Raw genomic sequence first — 22265 nt, 5'->3', positions numbered from 1 at the left:
GTTCCAGTGGCTGGACCACTGGGTTAGGGTACAGCGGAGACTGCGCCAAGAAGAAAACTAATGGGCGGCAGACTTCCGCGTGAGGGAGTTTGTTCCTCTCTGAGCGCTAGGTCCTGGGGGGCGGTGGGGGCTGTCCTGGTGGGAGGGGCCGCTCTGTTCCATGCACTTTCTCCCTTCTTGTTGCCCCCCAACAAGGCGTTGGGTCTGGATGGCCATAGCTGGGTCACCTCACCCACACGCCAGCTTGCAGAAATTTAGGGAAAGCAGTTTTATTTTAAATAACTGTTGCAAATGTAGGGGGACAAATTGCAGTCTGCCACACACACACCAGCCAGCTATTCCCTACTCCCTTCTCCTTGGTAATTCTGCGAAGGACCAACTCTATTGGTTTAGAAACAGCAGAAACCCAGAGTACTAGGGGTAAATATATTATCATAAGTGCAGAGTGTAGCATTCGCCGTGACCAGCTGTTCTCCATGTGCCAGTGAGAACAGAATATAAAACATAGACTTAAAATTCAGTGCAGAGACACACAATTGATATAAGAAGGGACTTTCCTATTGGAGGGTTAAAACGTGCAAGCTGGGATATTGAAAAATACTCTCCAATCATCCTTCCTGCAGGCTCTTTCAGAACGCCATTGTTAGTGATCATTTCCGCCTGGAAACCAGAAGCTGAGCAAGGTGACCGCTTGAACTCCCTCCAGATTTATGATTTTTATTATTCTGGTCCCTAACAGCTTGTCACTCCCTGCATACCCCCCAAAAAAGTCAACTTAAAAAATAATCTGTGTAAAAAGAAATGCTACCAGAGGGAAAAAGAAATCAATTCCTAGATAATTCATGTTAAGAAATTTTCTTTGTTTTATTGTTCTGATTTAGACCATTTGCATGGAAACTGAATCACCGTGCATCCACTCGTGCTATTTCTCTATGTGTCTGTGTTCTTGTCTGCTCTGGGATGTGACAATTAGTCACCATGGAGATGCCTGTGTGTGGCAGGAATAGAGAATGTCATCATTTCAGGTGTAGGATGACTCGCTCCATCCTTGGCTGATAGTTTCTGTGATAGTTCTGGCTCCTCAGCTCCTCTTGTAAGAGAAAGAAAGATCTCCTGTTGAAAAGAATTCTTTGGATGAATATTTTGAAAACTTATTGAATTCTTATTCTCGACTCGCAGGCACAGTGCCGTCACTGTAAAGTCGCCGTCCCTTTACAGTTGTGGCAATTCCAAATGTCGACTGAAGAATATCTCCTGGTTTTCAGTCTTGCAGAAAATAAGGTGATGATATGTATCAGAGTCCCCAGGGCTGGGAGTGAGCTGACATCTGGCAGAAGCCGAGAAGGTAACTTATTTCAAGGCTCTGGGTAGATCTCTGTCTCTCCCCCAAAATATTTCTCAATCAGCTGACATTTCATAATTGAAAATTCCTTCTTTGGTCACCTGCTAAAAGGCAAAAGCTGCCTTTGAGCCCCCATCCCCACCCAACTACCTGGAAAAGAGACAGGGAGTAAGGACTCTAGGGGGTGGGTTTGGAAGGGAAACACAGGAAGCACAGGAAGAGGGGCAAAGGGGCAGCTGGGAATACTGGACCAACTCCCCGTTCTTAGAGTTTTCCTTGAAGGCAAGAAGAATACATGGTGGAAGCTGATGGTGGCCCACCCATATCTCCTCTGCTCACCTGAAGTCACCTACAACTCAGTGGAAAGTTTCCATACGGAGTGATGGCTGACTCCCTCAAGCACCTGTTACTCTTTTTTATGTTTTGTTTTAAATTGAAGTATAGTTGTTTTACAGTGTTCATTTCTTCTGTACAGCAAAGTGATTCAGTTATACATATATGTACATTCCTTTTCATATTCTTTTCCATTATAGATTATCACAGGATATTGAAAATAGTTCCCTGTGCTATACAGTAGGACCTTGTTGTTTATCCATTCTATACATAATAGAATAGATAAACTGTTAACTCCAAACTCCCAACCCATCCCTCCCCGACCCCTGCTCCCGCTTGGCAACCACAAGTCTGTTCTCTGTGTCTGTGAATCTGTTTCTGTTTTGTAGATAAGTTCATTTGTGTCCTAGTTTAGATGCCACATGTAAGTGGTAGCACACAATATTTGTCTTTCTCTGTCTGACTTACTTCACTTAGTATGATAATCTCTAGGTCCATCCACATTGCTGCAAATGGCATTATTTCATTCTTTTTTATGGCTGAGTAGTATTCCATCGTGTGTGTGTATGTATACACATCTTCTTCATCTATTCATCTGTTGATGGACATTTAGGCTGTTTCCATGTCTTGGCTATTGTGAATAGTGCTGCTACTCTTGAAGGCTTTCTCTGACCTCATGCGGGGAGCACACTCAGCTTACTTGTGGGGAGGCCAGAGTGCAGGGAGTTAAAAGGCCAGGCACTAACTTCAAGCCAAGAAGATGGAACTGAATAGATCAAAACCTCAGCTTTCTCATGCCTCAGTGTGGGACCGTCCTGAAATCTTATTCATGACTGTGTCACTGTTCATTGTCAGACTCCATTGGAATGCTTTAATTATGTTTGATAAATGCATGTTCATTCTCAGCATTATTTCTAGAAGCTTAACCACTAGGTCCACCTGGAGTTAGACTTCAGGGACCATTCTCATGCTTCATCTCAAGCTAAACGTAAAGGGCATTTGCAAAGTTTGGATGAAATTCTGTTTACCCATTTTTCAGTTAAGTATGAAGGAAAGTGATGGTATGTTTAAAAATTGAAATTGTTCATTTTGTGACTCATGATCAATTCCAAGAAGAAAAAAACACTTGAGTGTTCCTCAAGTTTCTGGGAGGACCCCAGTGGGACACCCGCCCACAGTGACAACCCTCTCATTCACACACTTTGCTGGCTTTCCCTCCCGCCATCTCACTTTCCCACTTGCTCGCCATGTTTCCTGGGATCACTTCCCAAATAAACTACTTGTACCCAATTCCCTACTCAAGGTTTGCTTTTGAGGGAACTCAAACCAAGACAGCATGTCTTCTCAAAACAGTAACTACTCATTTGTTTCCCATAATGCTACCCACCACCCTACATCAATTTCTCATAAGTACCCACAGAGAAACATCTGCTTCAGTCACACCCTTTCCCTAGCTGTTCTCCGATGCCCACTCGGTCCTATCTCTACATCTTTCATCACAGTCTTGCCCTCCCTGGAAGGGTGTTCCACACTTTCTCCCTGCCTAAGTCCTTCAAGACCAGGAGGCCAGTCCTTGACATTTCTGACAAACAAAATGATTTGCCAACATTGTAAACTTTTTGATGACTTCATGTCATCTACTTTTCCTCATGACCATCTCTCTGTTCATTGCTTCATTAGATATAAGTCTGTGCCAGTGATCCTATCAGAAGATAGAAAAAAGAAATCCACCCTTGAGTTAACCTGATGACCGATGGTCCCTCTATATACCTCAAAGGACAAATGCTAGTAGCAAAAACAGCTGCACAGACAGAGCCTGATTAAAGCAAGTTGGACTGTGCAAGAGGTGTGCATGATTCTCTTGGCAGAAGCAGTAGTGGGTTCTTATTTTCCATCTTAGTGGAAAATGGTAAATTTTACACTCTTGGAGAACAAATAGAATTATGACTTATGCTTCACAATTTATGTAATTGATTTCTTGGATTTTTGACAGTTCTATCATGCTTTCAACAAATATTTCTTTCGTCGCTAGGAAGTTAGTCATATGGTATTGGAAGGGGGTGGTTCAGGGGGCCCTGATTATTTTCCTTTCCTTCGATTGCAAGGCAGTTACTGCCTAAATCATTTATTTGGCACTTAGCAGAAGCCATCTTGCATTTTAATTCCTTTTCTACCCACAAAAGCCTAGCTTCCCCAGGCAGGCATCTTGCCTTGCACTTCTCTCAGCATCTGATAATTGCCAGTCATCTAAAATTAGAAAAATAATTTTTTCTTGTTATTGATGAAAATGTTGACACTTTTCTGAAATATATTATGAAATTCTCTGCCTTCCTCAAGAGAGGTGTCGGTAGAATTGGATCTCAGCGATTGTACCGTGTGCTGAGTCTTCTACACTGAGTTTAGATTTCTGCCTTCTCCCTTAACCAATTCTTCTGCTCCCATGGCACCCACCCATCTCAAATGCCTCCTCTTTCTACAAGTCCCTTCCCAGTGTCCAGATTATAGCCTGCTACAGGCTAGGAATCCAGTATCCCAGCTGGGACTTGGCTTGAAGGGAAGGAGGCTCCAGATGTCTGTCCTCTGTTCAGCTCCATGATGGACATATCCAGTGGTCAGAAATCATCCCCCTCACATCTCCAGGCTGGGGCTGTCAGTTGCAGGATACCTCCCTCTCTATATACTCAGGACCTTGGGTGACTCTCGGCAGTGCCTGGTCAACATTAAATGCTGCAGAGAAAGGAGTCATTGACATCCTAAAAGCCAGCATGAAACCCCATGTGCATGGCTGTGACTCATGCAATGCCACTTGGTTTTCCATGATTCCAGAACTGGAAAAAATAAGGCAACTCATTTCCTTAGATTTCAGCAACACTGATTGATCAACAGCAGCTCTGCTCACCCAGGACAACCTTCTTCAATGCTCTCCTCTATTAATTTGCTTTGGCACATAGCTGGAAGGCAACCTTGGGCAGCCATCTTGGATCCACTACAGAAACTAACTTGAGCCTGTGTCCTACTCGAGGTGATACGGTAGCATTAAAGTTCCCATTCCAATGGGAAAAGAAATGCAACATACATGGCATTTTTAAATGTTTGCTGTCTCTTTCTTTTCTACAAATGAATTACATTGGTTGTACAGGCAACCTGCCGTTGCATACAGAAAAAGAGCCTGTCTAACTGAACAACTGGTCTTGTTTGTAATTCAGGATCTTGGGAAATTTGAGCTGCATCATTAGTGGGTATTAGGCTTCTTGGGTTTTCTTTCATTTTTATTTTATATTGGAGTATAGCTGATTAACAATGTTGTGTTAGTTTCAGGTGTACAGCAAAGTGATTTAATTATACATATACATGTATCTATTCTTTTTCAAATTCTTTTCCCATTTAGGTTATTACAGAACACTGAGCAGAGTTCCCTGTGCTATACAGTAGGTCCTTGTTGGTTACCTACTTTAAATGTAGCAGTGTGTACATGTCAATCCCAAACTCCCGATCTATCCCTCCCCCCATCCTTCCCCCTTGGTTCATTCTCTAAGTCTGTGAGTCTGTTTCTGTTTTGTAAATAAGTTCATTTGTATCATTTTTTATAAGATTCTGCATATAAGCAATATATGATATTTGTCTTTCTCTCTCTGACTTACTTCACTTGGTATAATAATCTCCAGGTCCATCCATGTGGCTGCAAATGGCATTATTTCATTCTTTTTTATAGCTTAGTACTCCATTGTATATATGTACCAAAGCTTCTTTATCCATTCATTCATCTGCTGATGGACATTTAGGTTGCTTCCTTGTCTTGGCTATTGTAAATAGCGCTGCTATGAACATTGGGGTGCGTGTATCCTTTAGAACCATGTTTTTCTCCTGATATATGCCCAGGAGTGGGATTGCTGGATCATATCGTAGTTCTATTTTTAGTTTTTTTAAGGAACCTCCGTACCGTTCTCCATAGTGGCTGCACAAATTTACATTCCCGCCAACAGTGTAGGAGGGTCCCCTTTTCTCCACACCCTCTCCAGCATTTATTGTTTCTAGACTTTTTCATGATGGCCATTCTGACTGGTATGAGGTGATACCTCATTGTAGTTTTGATTTGCATTTCTCTAATAATTAGCGATATTGAGCGTCTTTTCATGTGTTTGCTGGCAATCTGTGTGTCTTCTTTAGAGAAATGTCTGTTTAGGTCTTCTGCCCATTTTTTGATTGGGTGGGCTTCTCAGTTTTAATGGACTTAGTCATCACAATACTTTATACACATGTACCCTCCTGCAGTGTCAAAACCCTGCCAGAAAAGTTTGCTCTGGCAGAAAGAGAACCGAGAGAACTTTGGTTCTCCTTTGATACAAAATCCTGGGGAAGTACCATTTTCATGGATATTTTAGGTGTTGCACATGCCCAATCAGAAACAACCCCTCTGTGCTGCCAGCCTGCTGGTAGTGAGTGTTGGTGGAAAGTTTCTGCAGTTGAGTGAAGTGAGCTAAAAAATGTCCCATGTCAACCATGGTCCAACCCAGGAGAATCATGGAAAATGGTAGTGAAACCAGCAATTCCTGGAGAAAACTCACCACCTTTTTGGCAGTCTAAAAGGGTATGCATGCATAACAGATAATTTTGCAAATTCAATGTTAGGCCAAGGTGTTCTTGGAGATCCTGTGACTACAACACTGGCTGACGAGCAACATGGCACCTCAGGTATACTTTGTATGGACAAAGATGAGGCCAAAGAGCTCTTGTTACAGCCAGAGGCTTTACCCACATTCATTTAGTCTCACAACATGCTGCATAGGTGCTGGGGTAAGTATTTTGTATTCCCATTTTATAAGTGAGTCTCAGAAGATTAAAACAATCAGACTAAGGTGACCCAGCTAGTAAGAATCGGGGTCAGCATTAGGATCTGTGACTTTTCCACTGAAATTACATACACATTCTGAGGAAGATGCCTGTTTGGAAACAAAGTTGCTGGTGACACAAATTCTTCTCTGGGTGACAAACAAAATATGTAGCCACCCACATGCCAGGGCACCAACCAATTGGAAGCGGGCCAGCAGTAAATTATGTGTATAACCATATGGGGGCATATCTGCTGAATGTCCACCCCTCCTCAAAGTCCATGAATGAGATTCGGAACTCTCTGGGTGATTCTAGAAGAGAGCATGGATGGTCATTGGCATCAAAATATTTTTTATTTCAAATAATGTTTTCAATGATGAAGAAATATAGATTAATTGCATAAAATTACAAAACATTTGAAAGCATAAAAGAGAAAATAAAAATTGCATGTAATTCACCCACCCATACACTCCCACCATAGGTAAGATCTTGCCTTTTTTTTTTATTACATATGTTCCCATGTCATTTAAAAAATCTCTGATGACACTATGTCTATAGCTGCTTCATATTTCATTTTAAGGATATGATATAAGTGGTTTAGTCTTCCTCTTCTTATTTGAACATTCAAATTTTGAATATTTCCAAGTTTTCATTTGTATAAACAATATTTTGATAAATATCTTTATGCCTGAAGCTCTGTTTGCCTTTAAGTTTATATCCTTCAGAAAATTCTTAGAACAGTTGCTGGTAATCACCAGTATTATAAACCTGAACTCTAAACTGATTATTATTTCCTCAGTTCACCTCCTCAATGAGGGAAATTTCCCTTCCACTCAATACAGTTACCACCCATGCTAATAATTATCATCATCACTATTACGATTGTTCCCTTTGTGTGATCTCTCACCTGGGACCTGATCACATTGCATCTCATCCCTGCCAGCAGCCCTCAGTGGTGCCCCCACTGCCATCAGGATAATGTTCAGTCCCTTGCGTGAGGTTTCTGAGGCCATGCATGTAGCTCACTTTGTCTTATCCTTTCTGTCTCATCTCTTGCTCTTCCACCCTTGAACTTCACGCTCTAGTAACATTACCTGACTTACCATTTCCTGAACGTACATGGAGGGCTCCAGGACTTTGTATATGCAGTTTCCCCTGCCTGGGCCACTTTCTTCACCACCTCCTTAACTCCTACTAATCCCCCCAGTTTATGGTTTGACATTCTTTATTCTAGGAAATGTCTGGGACACCACAGTGTGCCCCCTCCCAAGACTGGGCCACCTGCCCCTCCTAAGGCCCCCATTGCATTGTGCTGTGTCCACCCCATCATCCATTGCCTTGTAGTGTAATTGTCTTCCCCACTAGACACTAAGCTCCTTGAGAACAGGGACTGTGTCACACTGCCTATTGTATCCTCAGTGCCTTTTACAGGCCTGGCATATGGTAAGCAGGAAATAAATATTTGTTGAATAAATAGAACATCATCTATAAAGTATTGGTTTGCTGCTCTGATTGAATGAATCAGAGAAAGTACTGTACTTAAGAGCTGGGCAGTTGTGGATCTTGAGGAGTTACCATGTTCTTGAAGGATTTTTCCCGATTAGAAAATGATACACTTCAGCAGAAATGGCAAGAAAGTCAAAGCCAAATATGTAAGGCTCTGGTTAGTGGGAAAACATGGAGAGGAGGGAAGAGTGCATCCACCCCTCATCACACAATAAATATAAATAGTAGATCTAAATGCTGACTTCAATTCCCCTTCTCACAGATTAACAGTGCAGGAATGGATGAATGATTTCTACTTTTAAAAGCCCAGCCACAATCTGGAGATGATAATCCCATCATGACCTGGAGAGCAAAAAGAACCAGGTTTAGGGAGGGAGCATACTCAGACCTGCCACACCCGCTTTCCAGATACCAAAGGGAAATATCTTCCCATGTTTATCCAACAGTTGTGAATCAGCCTCCTAACTTGTCCCATCACTTAGAATCTGGTTGAGCTTCTAGATTCCAGCACTTTCTAGAATCTTCAGAAGAGATGGACTTGTGCTGACTCATTTCTCCATGATCTGCCCATGCTCTTTTCACCCTTGAGCTGATGTGTCAGTGCAAAGACCTTGAGGTTGGTCAGCTTCCAAGCTACCAGAAGTCTTTATAGTGCAATGGAAGAATACAAAATTGGACATCAAATGACCTACATTCTGATCTAAGTTTATAATTAACTTGGTTGTATATTTCTTTATGGGTCTGTTTCCTTGCCTCGAAATTGAAGTGTTTGGGCCAGGTCACTTCTGAGATCCTTTCCAACTCTAGATTTTTCTAATTCGACTCCTGCATAACCCTGTGCTTGGCATTGTTGGGAACTGGTTAAATATAAAACATGATTTCAGTCTTAGTTGCTCCGCGGCATGTGGGATCTTCCCAGACCAGGGCTTGAACCTGTGTTCCCTGCTTTGGCAGGCAGATTCTTAATCACTACAACACTAGGGAAGTCCCCAGAATTTATTTAAAAAATTTTTTATTTTATACTGGAGTATGGTTGATTTACAATGTTGTGTTAGTTTCAGGTGCACATCAAAGTGATTTAGTTATACATATACATAGATCTATTCTTTCTCAGATTCTACTTGCCATATAAGTTATTACAGAGTATTGAGTAGAGTTCCCTGTGCTATACAGTAGGTCCTGGTTGATTACCTATTTTATATATAGTAGTGTGTATTTGTTAATCCCAATCTCCTAATTTATCCCCCCCCACCTTTCCCCTTTGGTAACCATAGTTTGTTTTCTAAGTCTGTGAGTCTGTTTCTGTTTCATACATAAATTCATTTGTATCTACTTTTTAATCTCGTTTGATCCTCTCAACAACCTGTAGGACATTCATGATTTTCCAATAAGGTAGCAGGCTCTCACAGATCAAATCATCAACCCAACAAGAGAAGGTATCAAAGTGAGGACATAAGTCCAGGATTTTGACCCTTCCAGATGTCACTCCTTGCCTGTCTCTTTTCATACTCCCCTTCTCCTCACCTACTCAGGGTTGACCTGTACTTCAAGTCTAGTTCAAACTCGTATGAATGAAGTAAGTCCATTGATCCCACCCCTTCTGACTGCTGAGAGCCCTTGGTGGTGATCAACTACACACAACTTATCAACTATTTGTTTATTGACTTCGTATTGTCCTGGGGTGTTGGTCCCTGAGCTACAAAGTCTCTTTTGTTAAGATCAGTAGAAGATTCCTTTGGACGTCAACTTCTGACAGCAGGTGGCACATTCTACCCCTAAGCAGATGACCAATAAATACTTCCCCAATAGAAATCTGTGGTGTGGGAAGGCAGCCAGAAATACATATGTGTATGTGAATGAGCATACGAGAGTCAGGCAGGAAACAGAACCACTCCTGTTGAAAGGGACGGAATATAGGGAATCAGGCACTCCTGAAATCATTGGGCAGGCAGAATAAGGGGCCACCTTTAGACTATTGGTTTCAAGATCAAATTACTCCAGCTGTGATTCCCAGGTCAGGAAGCTGGTATCACTGATGACACCACACAATTACCTCACAGCTCTGTCTGCTTCTCCACTCTTCATGCAAGTTCAGCTCACTGGCACAACAGGGAACGATCACAGGTTCTTAGTCAAGGGGAATACTTGAATATAGCAGCTTACGTTTTGCATCTGCCAAAATTGTGGCAGGAAACAAATTGCATCTAGAACCCTAGCTCTAAGAAAGAATGAGAAGGCAGCCTCCATGTGCTGCTGTCATTCGGAAATCAAGAGAGTCATGGCTGGGTATCTAGGAACCAGGAGGCTGGGCAAGGTGTATTCTTTTCAGGTATTTTAGATTGAGCACTTTTCTTCCAATTGGTGAAATTTGATGGGGGTCTTCAAGATCAGCCTTGGAGGGACATGATGTCAAAGAAAGGCAATCTGTAGCACGAAGGGGTGTGTGGAGAAGAAAGGCAAGCATCCTTCCCTTAGAGCCGGCAGGGGTGCAGTGAGGTGCAGCCAGCATACTAGAGGCTTTTAGGTATGTGGACCAACTGCTCATTAAAATCCCTCTCTCGGGGCCTTCTACCACCACCCCACCACGCTCTCCACCCCACGCACTCTGGCTGCCATCTTGAGCCTTTCTTTCTTTTTTTTTTTTTTTTTACATCTTTATTGGAGTATAATTGCTTTACAATGGTGTGTTAGTTTCTGCTTTATAACAAAGTGAATCAGTTATACATATACATATGTTCCCATATCTCCTCCCTCTTGTGTCTCCCTCCCTCCCACCCTCCCTATCCCACCCATCCAGGTGGTCACAAAGCACTAAGCTGATCTCCCTGTGCTATGCGGCTGCTTCCCACTAGCTATCTGTTTTATGTTAGGTAGTGTATATATGTCCATGCCACTCTCTCACTTTGTCACAGCTTACCGTTCCCCCTCCCCGTATCCTCAAGTCCATTCCCTAGTAGGGCTGTGTCTTTATTCCCGTCTTACCCCTAGGTTCTTCATGACATTTTTTTTTCTTAGATTCCATATATATGTGTTAGCATACGGTGTTTGTCTTTCTCTTTCTGACTTACTTCACTTTGTATGACAGACTCTAGGTCCATCCACCTGACTACAAATAACTCAATTTCATTTCTTTTTATGGCTGAGTAATATTCCATTGCATATATGTGCCACATCTTCTTTATCCATTCATCCGATGATGGACACTTAGGTTGTTTCCATCTCCTGGCTATTGTAAATAGAGCTGCAATGAACATTGGGGTGCATATGTCTTTTTGAATTATGTTTTTCTCTGGGTATATGGCCAGTACCAGGATAACTGGATCATATGGTAATTCTATTTTTAGTTTTTTAAGGAACCTCCATACTGTTCTCCATAGTGGCTGTATCAATTTACATTCCCACCAACAGTGCAAGAGGTTTCCCTTTTCTCCACACTCTCTCCAGCATTTGTTCTTTGTAGATTTTCTGATGATGGCCATTCTAACTGGTGTGAGGTGATACCTCATTGTAGTTTTGATTTGCATTTCTCTAATAATTAGTGATGTTGAGCAGCTTTTCATCTGCCTCTTGGCCATCTCCATGGGTATTTGTGGGGCCATCCTCTTTGGAGAAAGGTCTATTTAGGTCTTCTGCCCAGTTTTGGATTGGGTTTTTTTTTTTTTATATTGAGCTGCATGTGCTGTTTATATATTTTGAAGATTAATCCTTTGTCCATTGATTCATTTGCAAATACTTTCTCCCATTCTGAGGGTTGTCTTTTCATCTTGTTTATAGTTTCCTTTGCTGTGCAAAAGCTTTGAAGTTTCATTAGGTCCCATTTGTTTAATTTTGTTTTTATTTCTGTTACTCTAGGAGGTGGGTCAAAAAAGATCTTGCTGTGATTTATGTCAAAGAGTGTTCTTCCTATGTTTTTCTCTAAGAGTTTTATAGTGTCCAGTCTTACATATAGGTCTCGAATCCATTTTGAGTTTATTTTTGTGTATGGTGTTAGGGAGTGTTCTAATTTCATTCTTTTACATGTAGCTGTTCAGTTTTCCCAGCGCCACGTATTGAAGAGATTGTCTTTTGTCCACTGTATATCCTTGCCTCCTTTGTCATAGATTATTTGACCATAGGTTTGTGAGTTTATCTCTGGGCTTTCTATCCTTTTCCATTGATCTATATTTCTGTTTTTGTGCCAGTACCATACTGTCTTGATTACTGTAGCTTTGTAGTATAGTCTGAAGTCAGGGAGTCGGATTCCTCCAGCTCTGTTTTTTTCCCTCAAGGTTACGTTGGCTACTCGGGATCTTTTTTGTCACTGCACAAATTTTAAGATTTTTTATTCTAGTTCTGTAAAAAATGCCATTGGTAATTTGTTAGGGATTGCACCGAATCCGTAGATTGCTTTGGGCAGTACAGTCATTTTCACAATACTGATTATTCCAATCTAAGAACATGGTATATCTCTCCATCTGTTTGTGTCATCTTTGATTTCTTTCATCAGTGTCTTATAGTTTTCTGAGTACAGGTCTTTTACCTCCTTAGGTAGGTTTATTCCTAGGTATTTTATTCTTTTTGTTGCAATGGCGAATGGGATTGTTTCCTTAATTTCTCTTTCTGATCTTTCATTGTTAGTGTATAGGAATGCAAGAGATTTCTGTGCGCTAATTTTCTATCCTACAACTTTACCAAATTCATTGATTAGCTCAAGTAGTTTTCTGGTGGCATCTTTAGGATTATCTATGTATAGTGTCATGCCATCTGCAAACAGTGACAGTTTTACTTCATCTTTTCCAATTTGTATTCTTTTATTTCTTTTTCTTCTCTGATGCCGTGGCTAGGACTTCCAGAACTATGTTGAATAATAGTGGTGAGAGTGGACATCGTTGTCTTGTTCCTGATCTTAGAGGAAATGCTTTCAGTTTTTCACCATTAAGAATGGTGTTTGCTGTGGGTTTGTCATATATGGCCTTTATTATGTTGAGGTAGGTTCCCTCTGTGCCCACTTTCTGGAGTGTTTTTTTCATAAATATGTGTTGAATTTTGTCAAAAGCTTTTTCTGCATCTATTGAGATGGTTTTTATTCTTCAGTTTGTTATTATGGTGTATCACATTGATCAATTTGCATATATTGAAGAATCCTTGCATCCCTGGGATAAATGCCGCTTGATTATGGTGTACATTCCTTTTAATGTGTTGTTGGCTTCTGATTGCTAGTATTTTGTTGAGGATTTTTGCATCTATGTTCATCAGTGATATTGGTCTGTAATTTTCTTTTTTGTAGTATCTTTGTCTGGGTTTAGTATCAGGGTGATGGTGACCTCATAGAATGAGTTTGGGAGTGTTCCTTCCTCTGAAATTTTTTGCAAGAGTTTGAGAAGGATGGGTGTTAGCTCTTCTCTAAATGTTTGATAGAATTCACCTGTGAAGCCATCTGGTCCTGGACTTTGGTTTGTTGGAAGATTTTTAATCACAGTTTCAATTTCATTACTTGTGATTGGTCTGTTCATATTTTCTATTTCTTCTTGGTTCAGTCTTGGAAGGGTCTACCTTTCTAAGAATTTGTCCATTTCTTCCACATTGTCCCTTTGATTGGCATAGAGTTGCTGGTAGTAGTCTCTTAGGATGCCTTATATTTCTGTGGTGTCTGTGGTAACTCTCCTTTTTCATTTCTAAATTTCTTGATTTGAGTCCTCTCCCTCTTTTTCTTGAAGAATCTGGCTAAAGGTTTACCAATTTTGTTTCTCTTCTCAAAGAACAAGCTTTTAGGTTTATTGATCTTTGCTATTGTTTTCTTTGTTTTTATTTCATTTATTTCTGCTCAGATCTTTATGATTTCTTTCCTTCTACTAACTTTGGGTTTTGTTTGTTCTTCTTTCTCTAGTTCCTTTAGGTGTAAGGTTAAGTTGTTTATTTGAGAATTTTCTTGTTTTTTGAGGTAGGATTGTATTGTTATAAATTCCCCTCTTAGAACTGCTTTTGCTGCATCCCATAGGTTTTGGATCGTCATGTTTTCATTGTCATTTGTCTCTAGATATTTTTTGATTTCCTCTTTGATTTCTTCAGTGATCTCTTGGTTATTTAGTAACATATTGTTTAGCCTCCATGTATTTGTGTTTTTTAAGTTTTTTTCCCTGTAAGTCATATCTAATATCATAGCATTGTGGTCAGAAAAGATGCTTGATATGATTTCAATTTTCTTAAATTTCCTGAGGCTTGGTTTGCCACCCACGGTGTGATCTATCCTGGAGAATGTTCTGTGTGCACTTGAGAAGAAAGTGTAATCTGCTGTTTTTGGATCCAATGTGCTATAAATATCAATTAAATCTGTCTGGTCTATTGTGTTATTTAAAACTTGTGTTTCCTTATTAATATTCTGTCTGGATGATCTGTCCATTGGTGTGAGGTGTCAAAGTCCCCCATTATTATTGTGTTACTGTCGATTTCCTGTTTTATAGCTGTTAGCATTTGCCTTATTTATTGTGGTGCTCCTATGTTGGGTGCATATATTTTTATAATTGTTATATCTTCTTCTTGGAGTGGTCCCTTGATAATTATGTAGTGTCCTTCCTTGTCTCTTTGTTTAACATGTAACATCCTTTATTTTAAAGTCTGTTTTATCTGATATGAGTATTGCTACTCCACCTTTCTTTTGATTTCCATTTGCATGGAGTATCTTTTTCCATCTCCTCACTTTCAGTCTGTATGTGTCCCTAGGTCTGAAGTTGGTCTCTTGTAGACAGAATATATATGGGTCTTGTTTTTGCATCCATTCAGCAAGCCTGTGTCTTTTGGTTGGAGCATTTAATCCATTCACGTTTAAGGTGATTGTCTATATGTATGTCCCTATGACCATTTTCTTAATTGTTTTTGGTTTGTTTTTGTAGGTCCTTTACTTCCCTTGTGTTTCCCACTTAGAGAAGTTCCTTTAGCATTTGTTGTAGAGCTGGTTTGGTGGTGCTGAATTCTCTTAGCTTTTGCTTATCTGTAAAGCTTTTGATTTCTCCATCGAATCTGAATGAGACACTTGCTGGGTAGAGTAATCTTGGTTGTAGATTCTTCCCTTTCATCACTTTAAGTATATCATGCCACTCCCTTCTGGCTTGTAGAGTTTCTGCTGAGAAATCAGCTGTTAACCTTATGGGTGTTCCCTTGCATGTTTTTTGTCATTTTTTCCTTGCTGCTTTCAATAATATTTCTTTGTCTTTAATTTTTGCCAATTTGATTCCTATGTGTCTCGGCGTGTTTCTCCTTGGGCTTATCCTTGGGACTCGCTGCGCTTCCTGGACTTGGGTGGCTATTTCCTTTCCTATATTAGGGAATTTTTCTAATATAATCTCTTCAATATTTTCTCAGGTCCTTTCTCTCTTCTCCTTCTGTGACCCCTATAATGCGAATGTTGTTGTGTTTAATGTTGTCCCAGAGGTCTCTTAAGCCATCTTCATTTCTTTTCTTTCTTTTTTCTTAATTTTTTTCTATGGCTGTGAATTCTACCATTCTGTCTTCCAGGTCACTTATCTGTTCTTCTGCCTCAGTTATTCTGCTATTGATTCCTTCTAGTGTATTTTTCATTTCAGTTATTGTATTGTTCATCTTGTGTGTTTGTTCTTTAATTCTTCTAAGTCTTTGTTCAACATTTCTTGCATCTTCTCGATCTTTGCCTCCATTCTTTTTCCGGGGTCCTGGGTCATATTCATTATCATTATTCTGAATTATTTTTCTGGAAGGTTGCCTATCTCCACCTCATTTCCTTGTTTTTCTGGGGTTTTATCTTGTTCCTTCATGTGGTACATAGTCCTCTGCCTTTTCATTTTATCTATCTTTCTGCGAATGTGGTTTTCATTCCACAGGCTGCAGGATTGTACGTCTTCTTGCTTCTGTTGTCTACCCCCTGGTTGATGAGGCTATCTAAGAGGCTTTTGCAAGCTTCCTGATGGGATGGACTGGTGGTGGGTAGAGCTGGGTGTTGCTCTGGTGGGCAGAGCTCTGGTTGCTGTTGGGTGGGGCTGAGTTCCCTCCCTGTTGGTTGTTTGGCCTGAGGTGACCCAGCACTGGAGGCTACAGGCTCTTTTGTGGGGCTAATGGACTCCGGGAGGGCTCATGCCAAGAAGTGCTTCCCAGAACTTCTGCTGCCAGTGTCCTTGTCCCCACAGTGAGCCACAGCCACCCACTGCCTCTGCAGGAGACCCTCCGACACTAGCAGGTTGGTCTGGTTCAGTCTCCTGTGGGGTCACTGCTCCTTCCCCTGTGTTCTGATGTGTACAGTACTTTGTGTGTGCCCTCCAAGAGTGGAGTCTCTGTTTCCCCCTGTCCTGTTGAAGTCCTGCAATGAAATCCCGCTAGCCTTCAAAGTCTGATTCTCTGGGAGTTCCCCCTCCCATTGTCGGACCCCCAGGTGGGAAGCCTGACGTGGGGCTCAGAACCTTCACTCCAGTGGGTGGACTTTTGTGGTATAAGTGTTCTCCAGATTGTGAGTCACCCACCCAGCAGTTATGTGATTTGATTTTATTGTGATTGCGCCCCTCCTACCGTCTCATTGTGGCTTCTCCTTTGTCTTTGGATGTGGGGTATCTTTTTTGGTGGGTTCCAGTGTCTTCCTTTCGAAGATTGTTTGGCAGTTAGTTGTGATTCCAGTGCTCTCGCAAGAGGGAGTCCACAGTTCTCTTTTTGAAGTTGTGGGTGATGTCCACTGTGTACAACCCAAGATTTTCCTGCTGATCCCTTTGGGGCCCCATTGAGAGGAGCCAGTGAAAGTAGGAGCTGGGTGAACATGGTTCCTTAGCTGTCAGGACTGGAGATATCTATATGCTCAGACCAGCCCCTGCAGAATCCACAGACCCTGAGGATGTGCTCTTGGGGGGGGGGGGGTCTTGCCCAGCAGTGCTAGAATTACTACATTCGAGAGAAAAGCACTTTCACCATAGAAATGGGTATAGAGTCAGAAAAGCCATGGACCTTGTAAAGCCTAGATGTAGTGGTATTGTCATATGGCCACACCCTGGGGTCAAGCAGTATCCCTGTCCATAGCCTATTTGTGGAGGGTTTATGGCAATATGAGGAACAGCATATCTCTTAAATATCTTTGCTATACCTCCCCACCTGAAATTCTCCCTGAATAGGATGCCTTCCCATCCCCACTTCTTTGTACAATCTTCCCCAGTTTCTAGCCATCTTTATACATCATATTATTTAAGCAAGTCAAAGCAAGCCTTCTTACAAACCGTTTTCTTCTGGAGCCTTTCATTTGCAACTCCAAAATCTGCCACCAGGTGGCGGTGGCACGTCACGTTTTGCAATTCCGGTTCCCAACGGAACAGAAACCTGCCAAGTGTCGGGCACTGCGCAGGGAGTGATCCCTGCATGATCTCCCTTTATTCTACAAGGACCCAAGGTATTACCTACCATCCCCATTTTACAGATGAGGAGACTGAAATTCTGAGAGGCTGACTAACCGGCCCAAGATCACACCACTCATTAGAGGCAGACCTGGAGTGTTGAACCCCAGTCTGGATGCTTTCCAGCCCACAGGGTGTGCACTGAGCTTTGCTGTCAGGGCAGAGCTTCCTGAACAGCCTCCTCACTATGTGCCTGCCGCCTTTTCTTCTAATTTTACATGCCGCATGGTTTGCCCACCCATCAAGGCCGCATCTTGTTTGGCTCTCACCTGGGGACTAGATTGCCGGTTTCCACGTTCTGAACCTCCTGACCTTCCGAGCTAAGTGAGACTCACAGAGGGGGTTGAACGCATTTGGAGGGCTCGCCTGGCATGAGCTCTCAGCGTGGGGGTGGGGTGATTACTGAACTTTACCTGTAGGGGAGGGGGGCTGCCAGGCAACCCCATAATGAGGAAGAGATGAGCAAGGCTGTGCGTGAGGGTTAGCCCTCCAAGGCAGCCTAAAACAGCTGCGGTCCAGGCCCAAAGGGTGATGCAAAGACCCCCCCACACACACACCGGGATCACCATCTTCCCTTGGGTGCCCACAGCTCTTACGAGCTGTGTGAGTCACGCTTGCTTAAGGAAGTGTCTCCGGAGAGGGGTGAAGGAGGGAGAGAGAAAGTCTGGGACCAAAGAGGTGTTGAGAGAAAGGCAGGTGAAGCAAGCAACGGGGAGAGATCAGAGAGTGCTTGTCAAGGCTCTCAGTGTTCCAATGGGAGGTGATTACATCAGCTGAAGGAAGGGCAGTGGGAGGACCTGTGAGGAGGGGCAGCTGGGGAAGGAAGAGCCAGGGATGTGTGGGAAAGTGGCAGAGATTCCAGTTAGTGTCCTGGGCACGAAGAACACAGCGCGTGGGACCTCTTCCCGTTCCTGTCCCTACGATCCTCTCAGGCCCAGAGGCTTCTTTCTTGGTTCTGGGTACCGTTCCTGCCCAGATGATCCTAAACAAGCATCACTTGTTCAGATCTCCCATCTCCCCAGAGGAGGGGCAGAGAGGCAGCTAGCTTGATGGGGGCTCCGGCAAGGCAGGGGCCTGATGTTTGTCGCTGAGTATCTGGATGATAACACAAGCCGAGGAGCAAATAGAGGCCAGAACCCAGTTTTGAGCAGAACATGGAGATCCAGGAGGTGGGAGGGGGAGCTTACAGGTAGGCACACCGGACTGAAAGGACAAGAAGCGGAAAAGAGGTCAGAGTATGGGGCCAGGAGTCCACAGCCAAGGAGGCAGGAGCAGGGCACTGGCAGGACACAGGGAGGGTCCAGGCCTGCCTCCAGCAGGTGCTGCGCGTCTCACCTCCTTTTAACGTGGCTCGCGGGGCCTGTTGCCGGGGACGCTCAGACAAGTGTGAGAGGCAGGTGGGACCCCCGTGAACGGAAGACGAGGCTCTGGGGGTCAGCCTCTGACAGTGGCCTCCAATCCTCAGAAAAATCCCCCCAGTTGTACCGGAGACACCCCACACCTCATGATGTACCTCCGTTAAAAGTGGCCCCATGATACAGGACAGCAATACCGGAACATGCTGCTGCGCTAGGGAAGTCTCAAGCCACCGGGCTTCGGAAGTGGCCGGAATGGGATTTAGCTTGAATTAGATGATGGCGCAGGGAGCAATTTCTTATGAACCTTTTGAAGTAACTGAATGAGAAACAGGAGGAGGACCTGGGTGAGTCTGGGAACTTCGGGAAACATCTTTAGGATGCTTTTGTAGGAATTCTCTGGGATAGAGGTTCTGAGGGAGAGGAACGTTGCAGGGCATTTACAGAGTCCTCACCCGGTCAGGAAACCAAAGGCAACGCACTAGAAAGGCAAAGAACACAAACACCGAACAGGACAGACAGACCCCGACTCACTCCCACCTTGTGCCGTCAATACTGTCACCGAAAGAGACCCCCAGAGCCCCTCGTGACTCCCCAGCCCTTCCGCAGTCAACAGCCCTGTTGCCAGAGAGAGAATACTTCGCCCCTCAAAGCAGAATCTCTGATGAGAAACCATACTGTCCGCACGGCTGGAGTGAAAGCATCTCTTACATCATTTCAATCCTACGGGAAGGGGAAAATCACCAGCGTGCCCGCAGGCTCCGGAGTCTGGGTGTAGCTGACCTCTGCCTGCCTCCTGACAGTTCACAAAGCCCTTTCACATATGGAATCACGCTGGAACCTCACAACAGTCCCGAAAAGGGGACTTATCGTCCCTGATTGGTGACTGAGAAAACTGAGGCTGAGGGACAGAAAGTACCTCTCCCCAAGCCATGGACCATGGGTAAGTGGGTCAGGAATTGAGCCTTGAGCCGAATCTTTTAATTCTAAATAACACAACCCCCCACCCCGCCGCTTTTTTTTTTTTTTTTTTTTTTTTTTTACAATCAGGGGCAAATCAAAAAAACAAAAATCAATCTGGGGAGTTCCTAAAAAACTACATTTTTCATTTTATAAGATTGTCTGGTATTCCGTGATTTTTTTCCTTCCTGTATTTTTTGGCATTAAAATGTCTTTTCTTCATGAAATGATGCTAATTGTGGATGGAAGATTAACATTTTTTTGTCAGGTTTACTTAATCAGATTGAAAAAAATGACAACCCTATGTTAACCCCCAAAATGTGTATTGGGGACCTTCCCTGGTGTTAGACATCGGAAAGCCCAGGAACCAGCAGCCTGCAGTGCGCTGTTCGCAGAGGGCTACTGAGTCCGTTTACGCTCCCTACTAACCACTAGAGGGCAGGCGTGTTACGTTACGGCTGAGTATCCAGCCCCATGCCTGAGGAGTCTTCCCGGCCAAGGCCAAGAGTGGGAGCAACACCCTCTTATGAACGTAGGAAAGCTACAGAGACACGCTCCCCCCGACCCCACCCCAAACGTGACGGGCTTTGGAGTATCCCTGGCACCTGAATGCCTTGGAAACATATTCCTCTCTCCAGAATGTATGGGTCTATATCGAATTAGCAGCAATTCTTCTTACTGCCAAGAGAAATTTCCAGGTCTATTTTTACATTGTAACACGTTGGCAATCAAAGTTATTCAAAACCCTTTAAGCTCTGGGAAACCTTGAAACTGTGAAAGAAGTAATTTTTCTTAAATTTCAACAATCAATGCAATATATTTTAATGAATCTCTAAAAGCATCACTCTGAAGGTGAAAATGGGGAGACATAGTTACCATTTTTGAACAATTGTGTCTGTTCTCATCTGTGTGATGCTTACTTGATTGGCACTTGTTGACTGTGTACAGTCTAAACAGCCCATGGAAGATGGTGGGCAAGCATCCATCAGCAGGTCATCACGGGGCAGGCTTTGTCAAGCCTGCATTGGGAGACGTTGGTCTGTCCACCAAATCCACATCCACTGTTGTTTGTAGAAGCTTATGTCACCTTCACTGATTACATTAACTTCCTCCCATTATAAGTTGGAAAAGAGCTGATACATGTGGTACCATCACTTCCAAGGGTAAACGTTATGCAGTCAATGACAACAAAAACTGACAAAACTGACATCCTTTTATGAAACAGAAGTTATCAAGATAACAACTGCTCGGGCACCCCCTCAAAAACCACCAGCCAAGATCGTTGCTCTGCCCTTCTTCTTTCTTGTCCCTGTAACTTCATCAGCAAGTTGGCCGCGGTGCCCTCCTGACAACTTGTCTGGTCCCGAGAGTGGGCTGAATCTAAGACTTTATCATCAGCCAGATTTATTTTGCCTTAAGCTTCTCACAGTCAAGGAAAAGAAACGCTCGGGCCGTACTGCTTTCTGGCAAATAAGGAAGCAACGTCCACCAGAGGAGCCTTTCTGGACCCTGTGCTCTTTTTGTGTTTTTGTGAGAATATGGCCCTGGAATGTTTAGTGACATCATTGTGTCACCTACCAAACCACACAGAGCATGTTACCAGCAAAAATGCAAGACTCCTTTTATAAATAATCTTCAGTTCGTTTTGTGTGCATAGATCTGGGGTGGCTTCTTACCCTGGATGAGTGGAATTACATGTATTCTACATTCCACAGGACCTAGCCCTGTGCCTTATGCCAAACAGGTGTGTAATAAATGTTGCATTAAACCCTGGATGGGTTTTAAGTCAGCACATTATAGAATGCCGCATGCGGCAGGCTCCCTCAGAGAATTTCTTGTCATGTTAGAGTTTGGATCTATAGGAAATATGTATGCAGTGCTCCTGAGCTACGCCTTCCATCTAAGCACGCGAGAGGAACTTTGAAGATGATCAGAGGAGAGTCATATTGGTGAAGGAAATGAAATCATTTGAATTCCACTTGGCAGTTCCAGAAATGTAAGTTACTCCCAGAGTATATATAGCCCTAGAAGGTTCTAATCCTAACACACCCTAGAACAAGTTGATGGGTTCTGGCTTCAGGATGAATGCAGAGAAGCCAACAGAGCAACTGTAGCACTAAGCACATAAATATTGAATACTGTGTGCCTATAAGATGCTGTGCAAGTGGAAAAAGAATTTTCACTATTTTGATCAACCGTTGCTGAAAACTGTGGCTAGTAGCCTAGAGGAGAAATAATAATTTCTTCATGGTTCACAGTTTACAAAATATTTTCACATACCATATCACATCGAATCCTTCAAACAACCAGGTGAAGTAGTTGTTATTTTCAGAGAAGGAACGCTTAGAAATGTTGCAGTTTGCCCAGGCTGGGTGGGAAAATAGTGTCTGAAAACCAGGATATTTGACTCCCACACTAGCTCTCTCCCACTAGGCATGGATTTAGATCATCTGACCCCAAGAAGCTTACTTAAATGAATCAAAAGGACAATCTGGGCGCAAACTCAGTTTGGTTAAAAGTTATTATCTTACATGTTAGTAATTCCAGTGCATCGTGGGATTG

The 22265-nt window shown here is 42.9% G+C and overlaps 1 protein-coding gene across 6 annotated transcripts in view; it reads left to right on the top strand.

The window, feature by feature from the left end:
* The window catches only part of SLC35B4 (solute carrier family 35 member B4), a 186592-nt gene that overhangs the window by 59087 nt on the left and 105240 nt on the right, over positions 1–22265 (top strand). The window contains exon 1 of one of the 6 annotated variants that reach the window (XM_033863304.2): positions 17831–21699. The exons of 4 other annotated variants lie outside the window; for them this stretch is intronic. The gene's annotated coding sequence lies outside the window, so the exon portion shown is untranslated. Of the gene's footprint in view, positions 1–17830; positions 21700–22265 lie in introns of those variants that run through there. One more of the 6 variants, XM_073809951.1, reaches the window with a different exon arrangement.

This window comes from Tursiops truncatus, chromosome 9, assembly GCF_011762595.2.
Source record: "Tursiops truncatus isolate mTurTru1 chromosome 9, mTurTru1.mat.Y, whole genome shotgun sequence".
NCBI classification, from domain to species: domain Eukaryota; kingdom Metazoa; phylum Chordata; class Mammalia; order Artiodactyla; family Delphinidae; genus Tursiops; species Tursiops truncatus.
Note: the sequence above shows the minus strand (reverse complement) of the source record. Positions and strands in the feature narration are given on the sequence as shown.